Here is a 12,417-nt window from a genome sequence, read left to right as displayed (position 1 = left end):
AATTTAATCAGAAAGAAGTTGTCAAAGTTAGCTACTGATTAACTACTTACTAGTTACATGTACACTGCAGACATATGTAGTAACTACTAAATTTTATGTAGAAGATCACAAGTAATAATTACCTTTATTTAAGGTATTTCATAAATAGAATATGCATTATATGTTTTACTCAGAAGTTAACATTTAATCACACTGTGTAAGCTTCAAGAGTACTGAGACATACTAGACAGAAAAGCAAAGTTTCTGGTTGTGTTATTACTTCAAACTCAGAAGTTAGCTATTAGCTAAATATGGCAAAGAAGTTTTTAAACTATTATCTATCACCACATTTTTTATTTTAAAAGAACTGGATGAGGAAGATAGTGCTTCAAAATTTAATACTTAAAATTAGATTTCATATTAAATATACTCACATAGAAAAGCTGTCAAATGCTACAATCAGGTAATTCCTTCTTCTTGATTGCTTTTTTTTTTAGGCCTCTCCTAAAATAAACTACTGTAAATAATGTATGCAAGTTGAATATTTAGGAAATGCCTCTGTATGAACTTGTGTTCAATTAGAGAAAGATTATTCAAAAATGAGAGTGGAAATTTATGCTTGATAGTAAGGGTTTGCAGAGTTGAATCCTAGCTGAAATGCTCTTTTGAAGGCAATCAGTGTCTTTGCATGAGCAAACATAGTATTTTACACAGCTTCTTAATTGCACTCCCCAAAGTGCTGTTAGTGAGAAAACAGCCTCCTGACTCCTACCTTTCGTGGTGTATTTATCCAGGCCAGATGACAAAAGTGAGAATCCACAGATACAGCAACGACCTCACAGTTCACATCATGAAATTCATTAGCTTTGTCACTGAAAGCCACAATTTCTGTCGGGCATACAAAAGTGCTGGGTAGGAAGAAGGACAGTAAATAAAAGAAAGTAAGTAAGTTGTAATTATTCCAGATCTAAGCCTCACAAAGAATTTTTAAAAGAACGAGGAAACATTGGTTTCCAGGTACAAAACACATTGCTGTATTACTTATATAGCATGTTTTACAGTTCTGTTTCATCACTGATTCAAGTTTTCAAGTAGCTGAATCAGTTTCAACAAGTCTCAGAAAAACAGCAATTGCAATGCAGTTAAATAGTACGCTGATTTTTTGTGCCTACATTTTCAACAAGCAAGATGTTTTCATGAGTTCTCATCGGCTAGCTCTTAGTGAGCAGATTTTGCAGAAAAGTTCTACATTAGCGGAACCTAGGCGGAGGGATTGAAAATGGAATCCTCTCCCAGCTACACCACCAGCAGAGCCACTCCACAGCTAGTATTGTGGGCTCAGGACTTTATGTGAGTTGCAACCCACAACTCCCAATCTGGACAGCTTTTGTTTACTGGTGCTGCTTAATCACAGATCTACCAGCTTTGCCATAGCCCACCCCTAAGTAAACCCCTTCATGGTGACAGAGCTCCAAGGCACACTGGCAGAGGAGTTCTCTGCAACCAGGATCCCCTTATGCAGTGGAGCCGATTCTGTTCTGAAGCCCTGGAGGCTCCAGAGGCAAAAGGGTTTGTTCCCAGCTTTACACTCAAATGAGCCAGCAGAACTATTGTTGCAGTATGAAACTATCTCCTCCCCAACTTTTATCATTCACACTCTAGAAACAGACATGCTTTCTGCTTGACAAGGATACCCAGGAGAAGGTCAAATGAAATGTTGGTAGAGATAGAAACCCACAACATGCTGTTTCTGGCTGATTGAGCAGGAGTCTAGATATTATTTTTTTTAAAAAATGTTACACTCACAAATCCAAAGGGTAGAAGAAAAGTACCAGATATTTTCCCTTAAAGTCATCTAGGCTCAACTCTTTGAACTCTCCATTGACAACAACTGTTCCTTTAAAATATGGGGCATGTTGGGTAACGGCAGGAACAAACCTTGAAGAACCTAGAAAGAATGAATCATACTGTACGTCAGTGGTTCTCAACCATACTCAGAGGAGTCTTCCTGAGGGTACATCAACTCATCTAGACATTTGCCTAGTTTTACACAGGCTACATAAAAAGCACTAGCAAAGTCAGTACAAACTAAAATTTTAGACAATGATTTGTTTATACTACTCTGTATACTATACACTGAAATGTAAGTACAATATTTATATTCCAATTGATTTATTTTATAATTATATGGTAAAAATGAGAAAGTAAGCAATTTTTCAGTAATAGTGTGCTGTGACACTTGTATTTTTATGTCTGATTTTGCAAGATTTAAGTGAGGTGAAACTTGGGGGCACACAAGACAAATCAACGCTTGAAAGGGGTACATCAGGCTCAAGATCCACCATGTTGTAGTTCGAATATATTTATTTGTGCTCATCATATTATGTTAGGATTTTGTTTGCCTTTTTACGTTATAGCAATGGGGGGTGGGGGAGTTTACATGTTTGAGAAGCAAAGATACTCCATGTGCAAACGTGACATTTTAGAAGAGTATGCTTTCCAACTCAATCCTGTAAAGAGAAAAACTTTAGGGCATGGCTACACTTGCAGATGTCACTTTACCTGCATATTATCCAGACAAAGATCAACATTTCAGGACCGTGAAATTGCAGCTCTGCAGACGTTACCATCCCAAGAGCATACAGTCCAACCTGCCCGGCTCTCATAGTCTCCAACACGAGGTCAGCTTCTTAGACCATCAATTTAGCATCCCAACATCAGATTAGGATGAAGGGCTACTTTATCAGTGAAGAAGTTAGAAAGAGACGGAAACCGGAGGGCAATGGATTTTGCAGGCGTGTGATTGATCCACAAGCCCCACGCATCTGCTCCGAGCTACACTGTAACCCCTGCGGCTGGTTTCAGTCCCACCCACGGGGGCGCCCCGGCAGAAGCGCCCGCTTGCCCGCCATGCGCTATGGTGGCTGACGCTTCTTGGCAAGGCGGCGGTGAGGGGCGGCTCTGACTTACTGGTGCTGAAATGGAACCGGGGAAGGGGCAGCTCTGCCCGAGCCGTGCATTCCCTCCCGACGGCGGCGGCGGCGGCAGCAGCAGGAACAGGGGGCCGCAGGGCAGCCGCACAGGCCCCCCAGGAGAAGGGAGTTGTTGCTCGGGCTACCTGGAGGGAGAGAGGGCAGAGGTTCCGCATGTGCAAGAGCGGGGGGCTCAGGGGGCCGGCCGAGAGCGTGCACGGGGTGGGGGGAGCTCCGTGCCCCCCGGATTGTGTGTGTGTGTGGGGGGGTCACCTACCCATCCCGGAGCCCTGCAATGAAAGGGGCTCAGTGCACCAGAAACCCCTGCAGCCAGGCGGCCCCCACGTGCCCCGGAGAGCGGGGGCCGCTGGCCTGGGGCGGGAGCGGAGCCCGCGCACTTACCGAGGGCCTCAGCAACCTTCGCAAGGCAGCAGCCATCTTCGGGCCGGCGGAGTGACAGGCGGGCCCGGCCGGGGGCGCTGCCAAGCCGGCCGCGGGGCGGGGCCGCCGCGCAGGGGGCGGGACCGGCCTGGCTGGCGCTGCGGGGCGGGCTGGCAGAGCCAGGCTTTCCCGTACAGACTGCGGGCGCCCAGGGCGGCAGGTTTCTCAGAGAGCGTCGGGGAGAGATGCCAGAGCTTAGCGGGTGGCCCCTTGGCTCCCTTCAGTAGCCTTGGGGAGCCACCCAGCGGCCCTGCACCGAGCCTGGGAGCCCCCCGCCCCGCACCCTGACATACACCAAGCCTGGGAGCCACCCGCCCTGCACCCTGAGCCTGACCTTCGTCCCGGGACCCTCCTACCCAGCTCTTATTCACAGGGGGTCCACCAGCACCTAATTCCAGACTATCTGCCTGCTTTCTCCCTCTCCCCTGCACTTTGAGATAGCCCAAATACAATCCCTACCATGGGAGAGCCACCTTCCTGCACCCTGGGGAAGACTGAGCCCAACTACATCCTGGTTTCACCCATCCCAAACTCTCCCAGGGAATCCAGCGCCTCTTCACGCTGTGGAAGGACTGAACCTACCCCACATGCCAGATCTGATACCCCATCCTGAGGGGAAAGCCTGAAGTTGACCCCTTCCACCTAACTCCCCCATGCTGCAAAGAAACCATTGATTCAACCACACCACATCCTGGCCTAACCCCAATCACAACACCCCACCTCAAGTTAACCACCTTTGCTGCATGGAAAGCCTGGACCGCCACCACTCCCTACCCTGGAAAATCCATACTTGCCAAACCTGGGTGGGAAGGTAGTTCAGATCATAAGGAAAGGGGGATGAAAGAAGACGTGAGCGTGGGAAGAGGGTACAAAAGACACAAAAATAGAATGTGGTGACTAGCTGCTGTGACTCAGCTCTTCTCCTTGGGGGGGAAGAGAGGAATTATAGTACTGTAGCCACATATGGCTAAATTAGGCCAGGCCTAGTGATAAGAGAGAAGCCTCCAGAGATCTAAAGGGGGAGTTTGCTTGTGGCCTGCCTGCTGGGTGGCAAAGGCAAAGAGGAGGAAAAGCTCAGAAAAGGCTGATTGAGGGCTTTAGCCAGCCTGATTATCCCACACAGACCTTAGAAGGAGCACTGTGGGATTCCTGACTCAAGGAAGGAAAGCCCACTTGAGTTATCAGCACAAATCCCAGAAACAGGGCTGTGAGATGCCTCACATAAGGGGAAGAGCTGATGGGAAGCAACACATACACACTCCAGAAAAAGGGCTGTGGGACTTCTGGCTCAAAGAAGGAAAACTACCTGCCTGAAGTATTGCACAGGCCCAGAAGGAGGGCTGTGGGAACCCTGAATCAAGATGGAACAAAGGTTGGACTTTAGGTGCTAAAAACAAATTTGATATGCTGTAAGATCTAGTAAATGAAACCTCACAAAGGGGAGATCATGGCTGAAGGGTTCTGGCCTTGAAATAATTTCTTGTAAGAATCAAGGAGGAACTAAGGGAACAATACCTGTAGGGGCAGGTTGTGCCACAATGGGATGGCTGCCTGTCACAGTTGGGCTTCCTAAATATGTTCCTTGTACCATTTATCATCACTGTATTCCCAAATATGTAAGGCACTCTGACACTATGCTAAGTGCTGTATAAAAACCTAGACAGAAATTTCTCCTTCCCTTCCTCCCTCTCTCCCCACCCCCAATGCACCCCAGAGAAGTACTCACAGCCCATATTGTGTGTGTCCCTCTGGGGGAAGGATATGGTCTTGTTTTTCTAGTAATATATGGGGAAGTGACTGTTCTGCTCATTAGACCCTCTTTAGTTAACCTCTGTTACATATGAGGGGAAGTTGTGTGGGAAAGATTTTAGTAAGGGGCTGACAATCACCACAATTTGCTACCTGCTATCACTGTGAAAGTAGCACACATAGGAAGCAAGCAGCAGGAAAATTATAAAATAATGGGTGAGTTAGGTGGCCAGTTTTGTCACCTGTAATATTGGTGAGTTTTCACCATCACCCTGCACTTTAAAACTCCATATTGCATTAGATTTAAACAACAGTAAAATATGGCCTCTTTCGATGGGGTGTGTGATGGGTTGCATCCTTAAGATGCCACCTGATGTGCGGAGATACCACTGAGCCTACCTGTTATGCCAACATGGGCACCCTTTTTATCTGTCTTGCTGAGCCAAGCTATTAAGCCTCCTCCAGCACACACACACAGAGACAGGGCTACACCCAACTGAAGAACGACACAGACACGGAGATCAGTTCTGGGAAGTTTCAGCTTAAGGGACTTGCCTCAGCACTCAGGTGTCCACCTCCCTTAGAGTGAAATCTACTTCCTCCCTCAATGTGGAGGAAGATATACACAGCCTCTTACCCCACTCCCTCCCAATTGAGAATTGTACAAACAGGGTTATATTATAAACAAGAAATAAGTTTATTAACTATAAAAAGCAAATTTTAAGTGAATATAAAAGATAACAGACAGAACAAAGCAGATTACAGACAAATAAAATATGCAAGCTAAGTGCAATATACTTAAGAAACAGGTTACAAAATTTAACATCTCAGTCTAAATATTTTCACAGGTGGATTATAGAAAGTCTTGAAAGACAGCTGTATTGGCCTGAAGCTGGGGGTTTCAGGTATTTCCACTCACAGACTGGACACTTTCCTAGCCTGGGTTTAACCCTTCTCCCCTCAGTTCTATTCTTGCTTCCCAGTGTCTTTCAGTATCTCTTTGGGTGGAGAGACAGAGGAGAACCATGATGATATCACTCCTCTGCCTTATATAGCTCTTGTGTATGGTGGGGGAACCCTTTGTCTCCCAGTGGAAGAACACTGGCATTCCAAGGGGTGGGTGAAGTACCATGTCTTTGCAGGGCTGTGGCAGCCATTACTCATAGGCTGTCTGGAGCCTCCACAGGAAATCTAAGCTCTTTTACAGTCCATTGTCTTTCCTAATGTGCCTTTAGCCCTGTCTGGCTTTTCCATTGTTGTACCTGAAGGACTAGTTGGGGTGACACCTAAAGTAACACATTTGAAATACAGTTACATAGTCAATATTTCTAACTTCAGATACAGAAATGATACAGGCACACAAATAGGATAATCACATTTAGTAAATCATAACCTTTCCAATGATACCTTACATGAGCCATCTTGCGTAAAGTATATCAGTTATGTCATATCCATATTAGAAGCATATTTTCATAAAGAATATGGAGTGAAACATCACAGGGTGTACATCCCACACTGTCACAGAAAGAGTTAACTGGATCTAGAGTGAAATTAGTGCATATGGTTGCACCTGAAGGGTGGGCCAGGTCCAATTTAGTAGTAGGCCCAGTCTTAGAGAGTCTGCAAGGCTGAATTAAAGATGAGTCCCAGCTGGAAGAGAGCTGACTTCCTAATAAAGAAAGGACTTGAGGGCACTAAGAAGGTGGTTTAGGGGGAGAGTAGTTTTTAGCACTTTCTCTAGAGAAGGGCCTTTTAGCAAAGGTGTAGGCGAGAGGTGTGAGCTTATGGGCTGAGCCTGGACAAAAGGGTAAGGTTGTAAGGAGGTAGCCTAGGGGGTTGGGTTTCCTGAGAAAAGAGTAATAAAAACAGTCACAGAAGAGGTCAATAGGAGCTAGGTCTCCATGGAGGGAAAAAAGTGTAGGTGGTATTGCTTGGTACAGGAGCTAGAAAGAACTCTGTAGATGTGTGAGCTTGGGATAAGGCTGAGGAAAAGGGCCTCGGCCCGAGAGACCGGCTCTGGTAGGAAGTAGCCTAGAGAGGTAGCAACATTTGAGGGAGCTGACCTTAGCTGCTTGGATCCCTGGACTGGAGCTTAGGGCCCTGGGTTCCCCTGTGCCAAGAAAAGTAGGGTGAAAGCCCCCTGATGTGGTGTGTGTAATCTAAGGAGTCTAGAGGTGGGCTAAAGACCTGCTATAAGGCCACTGAACTATTGTCTTATGGGACTTTGTTAACCAGATGGGGGGTGGATCTGAGAATGTGCCCTAGTTGGAGGGCTGAGTTGCAAGAAGGAGCAGACAGGGCTGGAACAGCTGTCAAGAGGAGGTACCAGACAAGAGGGGAAGATGCTGTTATGCTGTGCAGTGGTTGGTGAGTTGCTCTTAGAATCATAGAATATCAGGGTTGGAAGGGACCTCAGGAGGTCATCTAGTCCAACCCCCTGCTCAAAGCAGGTCTAATCCCCAACTAAATCATTCCAGCCAGGGCTTTGTCAAGCCTCACCTTAAAAACTGCCTAAGGAAGGAGATTCCGCCACCTCCCTAGGTAACGTATTCCAGTGTTTTACCACTCTCCTAGTGAAAGTTTTTTCCTAATATCCAACCTAAACTTCCCCCACTGCAACTTGAGACCATTACTCCTCGTTCTGTCATCTGCTACCACTGAAAACAGTCTAGATCCATCCTCTTTGGAACCATCTTTCAGGTAGTTGAAAGCAGCTATCAACCCCCCCCTCATTCTTCTCTTCCGCAGACTAAACAATCCCAGTTCCCTCAGCCTCTCCTCATAAGTCATGTGTTCCAGTCCCCTAATCATTTTTGTTGCCCTCTGCTGGACATTTTCCAATTTTTCCACATCCTTCTTGTAGTGTGGGGCCCAAAACTGGACACAATACTCCAGATGAGGCCTCACCAATGTCAAATAGAGGGGAACAATCACGTCCCACCATCTGCTGGCAATGCCCCTACTTATACATCCCAAAATGCCATTGGCCTTTTTGGTAACAACGGCACGCTGTTGACTCATATCCAGCCTCTCGTCCACTGTAACCCCCAAGTCCTTTTCTGCAGAACTGCTGCCTAGCCATTCAGTCCCTAGTCTGTAGCGGTGCATGGGATTCTTCCGTCCTAAGTGCAGGACTCTGCACTTGTCCTTGTTGAACCTCATCAGATTTCTTTTGGCCCAATCCTCTAATTTGTCTAGGTCCCTCTGTATCCTATCCCTACCCTCCAGCGTATCTACCTCTCCTCCCAGTTTAGTGTCATCTGCAAACTTTCTGAGGGTGCAATCCACACCATCCTCCAGATCATTTATGAAGATATTGAACAAAACCAGCCCGAGGACCGACCCTTGGGGCACTCTGCTTGATACCAGCTGCCAACTAGACATAGAGCCATTGATCACTACCCATTGAGCCCGATGATCTAGCCAGCTTTCTATCCACCTTATAGTATGGGCTGGATGAATGGACTTCTTTAACTTGCTGGCAAGAATACAGTGGGAGACGGTGTCAAAAGCTTTGCTAAAGTCAAGGAACAACACGTCAACTGGCTTTATGGATGAGGGGAAAGCAGTGATCTCCTCATAGAAGGCAATTAGATTAGTCAGGCATGACTTGCCTTTGGTGAATCCATGCTGACTATTCCTGATCACTTTCCTCTCCTCTAAGTGCTTCAAGATTGATTCTTTGAGGACCTGCTCCATGATTTTTCCAGGGACTGAGGTGAGGCTGACTGGCCTGTAGTTCCCAGGATCATCCTGCTTCCCTTTTTTTAAAGATGGGCACTACATTAGCCTTTTTCCAGTCGTCCGGGACTTCCCCCAGTTGTCATGAATTTTCAAAGATAATGGCCAATGGCTCTGTAATCACATCTGCCAACTCCTTTAGCACTCTCGGATGCAGCACATCCAGCCCCATGGACTTGTGCTCGTCCAGCTTTTCTAAATAGTCCCGAACCACTGCTTTCTCCACGGAGGGCTCTTCTACAGCCTCTAAAAAGCTCTAAGTGTCCTAAGGATTAAACTTAAAATCAAACCAGCTGTTCAGCTAACCAAAAAAACACCATATATTCAAATAACTTGTTAACTAGCATTAGACTGGTAGGAGGGGAAGCATTCTTCTGTTGATTTTCCTCTTGAGAGAATGCAGGGATTGGACATGATGCTGGTCTGAGGGCCCTGGTTTGAGAGATTCAGGTCCCTACCCCATCCCTGCCGCCGTCGCCCCCTCTCCCCCCCAAAAAAAAGCACTGCTAGACTGAGGGGCAAGGGGGAGCTGTAAGGTAAATAATTCTATTGACTGACTTCAAGGCCTTGTCTACACGGGAGACTTGTCCTGCTTCTAACTATTGGTGGCCAAGATGGTAATCAGAATGTATGTAGTGTGTTTTTTTTTTTTTGTGTGTGTGTGTGTGTGTGTGTGGTTCAATGTTTCAACCTGCTAGTCTAGAAACACTTTGATGAACCAGTATAATATTTTCAGGACCAGTAAGTTTTTTCCAGGCACTTGGCCTGGACCAATAATCTGAAATAACTACACCAACTTGTTTGGGGCTTTTCTACAGTTAAAAGCAGTAGAGAGCTATGTATGGTTGGGAAACTTGGGGTTAACTGAAATTTCTCCTCTACTGTTTGATGCAGCTCTCTGCTTCCCACCTGTCGTCACCCCACCTGTCGTCACCCATCCTGTTTCTCTCCTCCCTTTCTTGTAAAATGTGCCTTTCTCTCTATCCTCCTATTCTGGTGCTGTCTAGATTACAAAATCAACTTTCTGGGTACCTCATAATGGACTACTGTACCACATGATGCTGTTAAAACACAATCCCATCTTGCAGTGTGGACAAAGCTTAACCATATTTTAAACATATCCTCAAAGATGGCATTCTTCCTCCTTTCCCTGTTGTATCTTTCCTCTTCCCCAAATTCTGCCTCTTTGTTTTCATGTATAGGAGTCCTATTTCTAATTTCAGTCTATTTAAAAGGTTTACATTATTTTTATTGCCTCTAAGCCAAGTTTCTGATGTAAATCAATATTTGTTGGTAAAAATGTACTAAAATTAAGGTCAAGATCCACTCAGGTATTTAAAGCATTCCCTCGTCTCCCCCCCACCCCCCCACCACAAATGTGGCTTTGATTACTCTTCTGCAGGTTTTCTGCTCTTGTGCTTCACTTTGCAAGTTTGATACTAGGGCACACGATGTGGTTGACATCTGAGATCCTAAGAGAGAGATGTCTGACAAACAGGTCTCTGATCAGACAGTCCTACAACTGATCATGGGTAGGCAGATTACTGGCCCCAGGCAGAGCCTCACTAACTTCAGTGGGGCTCTTTGTGGGCATGGTAGTCCAGCTACATATTATCAATTTCTGGACTGAGGCCTTTGAGCCTGATACAAACCCCACTTAAGTCCAGGGGAGACTTTCCATTGACTGTCTGCAAGGGACTTTGGATCAGGCATTTGGGCCTAATCAGACAAGATGCTAATCCAAATGATGTACTGGGCACTGGTCTGGGACTTGGGCTCTTCTACTAGCCTTCTATGTGACCATTAGCAAATATCTACCCTTTATCTCCATTTTACAGATGGGGAAATGGAGGCACAGAATGATACTTGCCTCCTTTTGTAAAGCACGCCAAGATCTCTTGATGAAAAGCACTATATGATTCTGAGAGAGTTGAAGGTTTAAAGCACCGTAGTATCTTAAAGGATCACTAGCAATGGACAAACTATTTCCACACCAAATTTGATAGATCCCTAAAGGGAAGGGAGACGGACTGGGCAAGGGCTCTCTTTTTCCCTCCTTCCCATCTCCCACTGCTGTGGTGAGGCTAATGTCTGACTTCTTGCTGATTCCAAGATGTGGCCACTTTCTGAATAACAACTCCGTTTTTATTTTTGTTTCCTTCTGGCTGTCGTCTTGACAGTCAGTGCACTCCAAGTAGTTAAATTGCCATTAGTCACTTCTCTGCTTCAAGATAACAGATGATTGCACAAGGAATTTAGAAACAGTGGGAGAAGTTACATGGCCCTGCAGATTTCATAGATGTAAACCAAAACAAAAAGATGTGCTGGCAGTCATTCATATTGAGGATGTGCTGCATCACCCCAGTCCTGTTGCTATGTGGCAGCCTCTCTGCTTATGCAAAGGACTCTGTAAACATTATATGGTACACAGTCTGTCTGCAAAGGCTGTTGCAAAGGCCAGCCTAGTCTCAACCTACTGCTATAGACCATCAGTGGGAGCTCATGAGGGGGGAGGAGGGGTCAGCAATTTGCAGGGCTGGACCTAATTCAATTTCAAACATAGGCCAGCTTAGAGATGATGATGAATGGACATCAGTGGCTTAAATGTATATGTGTATGTATATGAGGAGAGAGAGAACGTTTCCTCCAGATAATGTCGGCAAAGGCCCTTCTGGCATCTGGTAAACATGGTGCCTTATCCTGATGCTTTAAATGTACAGTAATCAGGCCAGGAGGCTGCTGCTTTAGAGGGAGGCTAAAGTTGGGTGTTGCTGCAGCATTCATGGCTCTACACCTGTGAGCCCACCCTGCTGATGACTCATCTGTTATAATGGCTCATAGCGCTCTGCTTAGCTGCCCTCCTTTTATTATTAAGGCTGTCAACATTTTATTTATAAACCCCTGTTTCCCCATAAATGAAAGGGCTGCCAGCCCTGTTTTTCCTGACATCCAGCAGCCCTTAAAGGTTTTAAGGGGACTTGAGGCTTTTCTGACCTGCTCTAAATAAAAAATACCTTAATTTGTATGAGTTTAAATAGATTGCATCTATTTATACCTTTATTCTTCTGAGCGTCAATACTCTCTTCCCCCCCCTCCCCCAAATTCAGTCTTCTCCTCCCCCAGTGCAAACATTAGGCTACTCTCTTCCTTCTGCCCCCATTTCGTTGCTACAAAGGGAAGCACAGTTGTGCTAGGGGTCTGATCTTCTACAACAGTTGAGAGGAATCAGGCCTCAGTTCATGGAAGTAGGCAGATAATTGAGGAAGGAAGGGCAATGTAACACATGCTCTTGAGGTATGGGGATTTCAAAATGATTTCTTTAGGCAATGTCCTCTCCTAGCTAGGAACAGAACCAGGGATTTTCAGGTGGAAATCTCCTCAACAGTGAATGCTGCTCAGAACAGTATTTGCTTCTAATCTTGGCTTCTGACAGTTTCCCCCAACTTTCTTCTTTAGATGAATGGAGGAGGGGAGAAAACTGCATAGCTGGGGGACCACTGAGAGCTTGGCCACTGAACTAGCTATGCTGCTGTGG

The 12,417-nt window shown here is 45.9% G+C and overlaps 1 protein-coding gene across 3 annotated transcripts in view; it reads right to left on the bottom strand.

The window, feature by feature from the left end:
• The window catches only part of SFXN4 (sideroflexin 4), a 33,284-nt gene extending 29,824 nt beyond the window's left edge, over positions 1-3,460 (bottom strand). For all 3 annotated transcript variants that reach the window (XR_012160067.1, XR_012160066.1, XR_012160065.1), the window contains exons 1-4: positions 3,354-3,460; positions 2,950-3,097; positions 1,786-1,927; positions 752-887 (exon numbers count right to left, since the gene is read on the bottom strand). The gene's annotated coding sequence lies outside the window, so the exon portion shown is untranslated. The remainder of the gene's footprint in view (positions 1-751; positions 888-1,785; positions 1,928-2,949; positions 3,098-3,353) is intronic.
• Between the last annotated feature and the right edge of the window lie 8,957 nt (positions 3,461-12,417).

Source organism: Lepidochelys kempii, chromosome 7, assembly GCF_965140265.1.
Source record: "Lepidochelys kempii isolate rLepKem1 chromosome 7, rLepKem1.hap2, whole genome shotgun sequence".
Classification (NCBI taxonomy): domain Eukaryota; kingdom Metazoa; phylum Chordata; order Testudines; family Cheloniidae; genus Lepidochelys; species Lepidochelys kempii.
The sequence above is the reverse complement of the archived record's forward strand: the minus strand, read 5'-3'. Positions and strand labels throughout refer to the sequence as shown.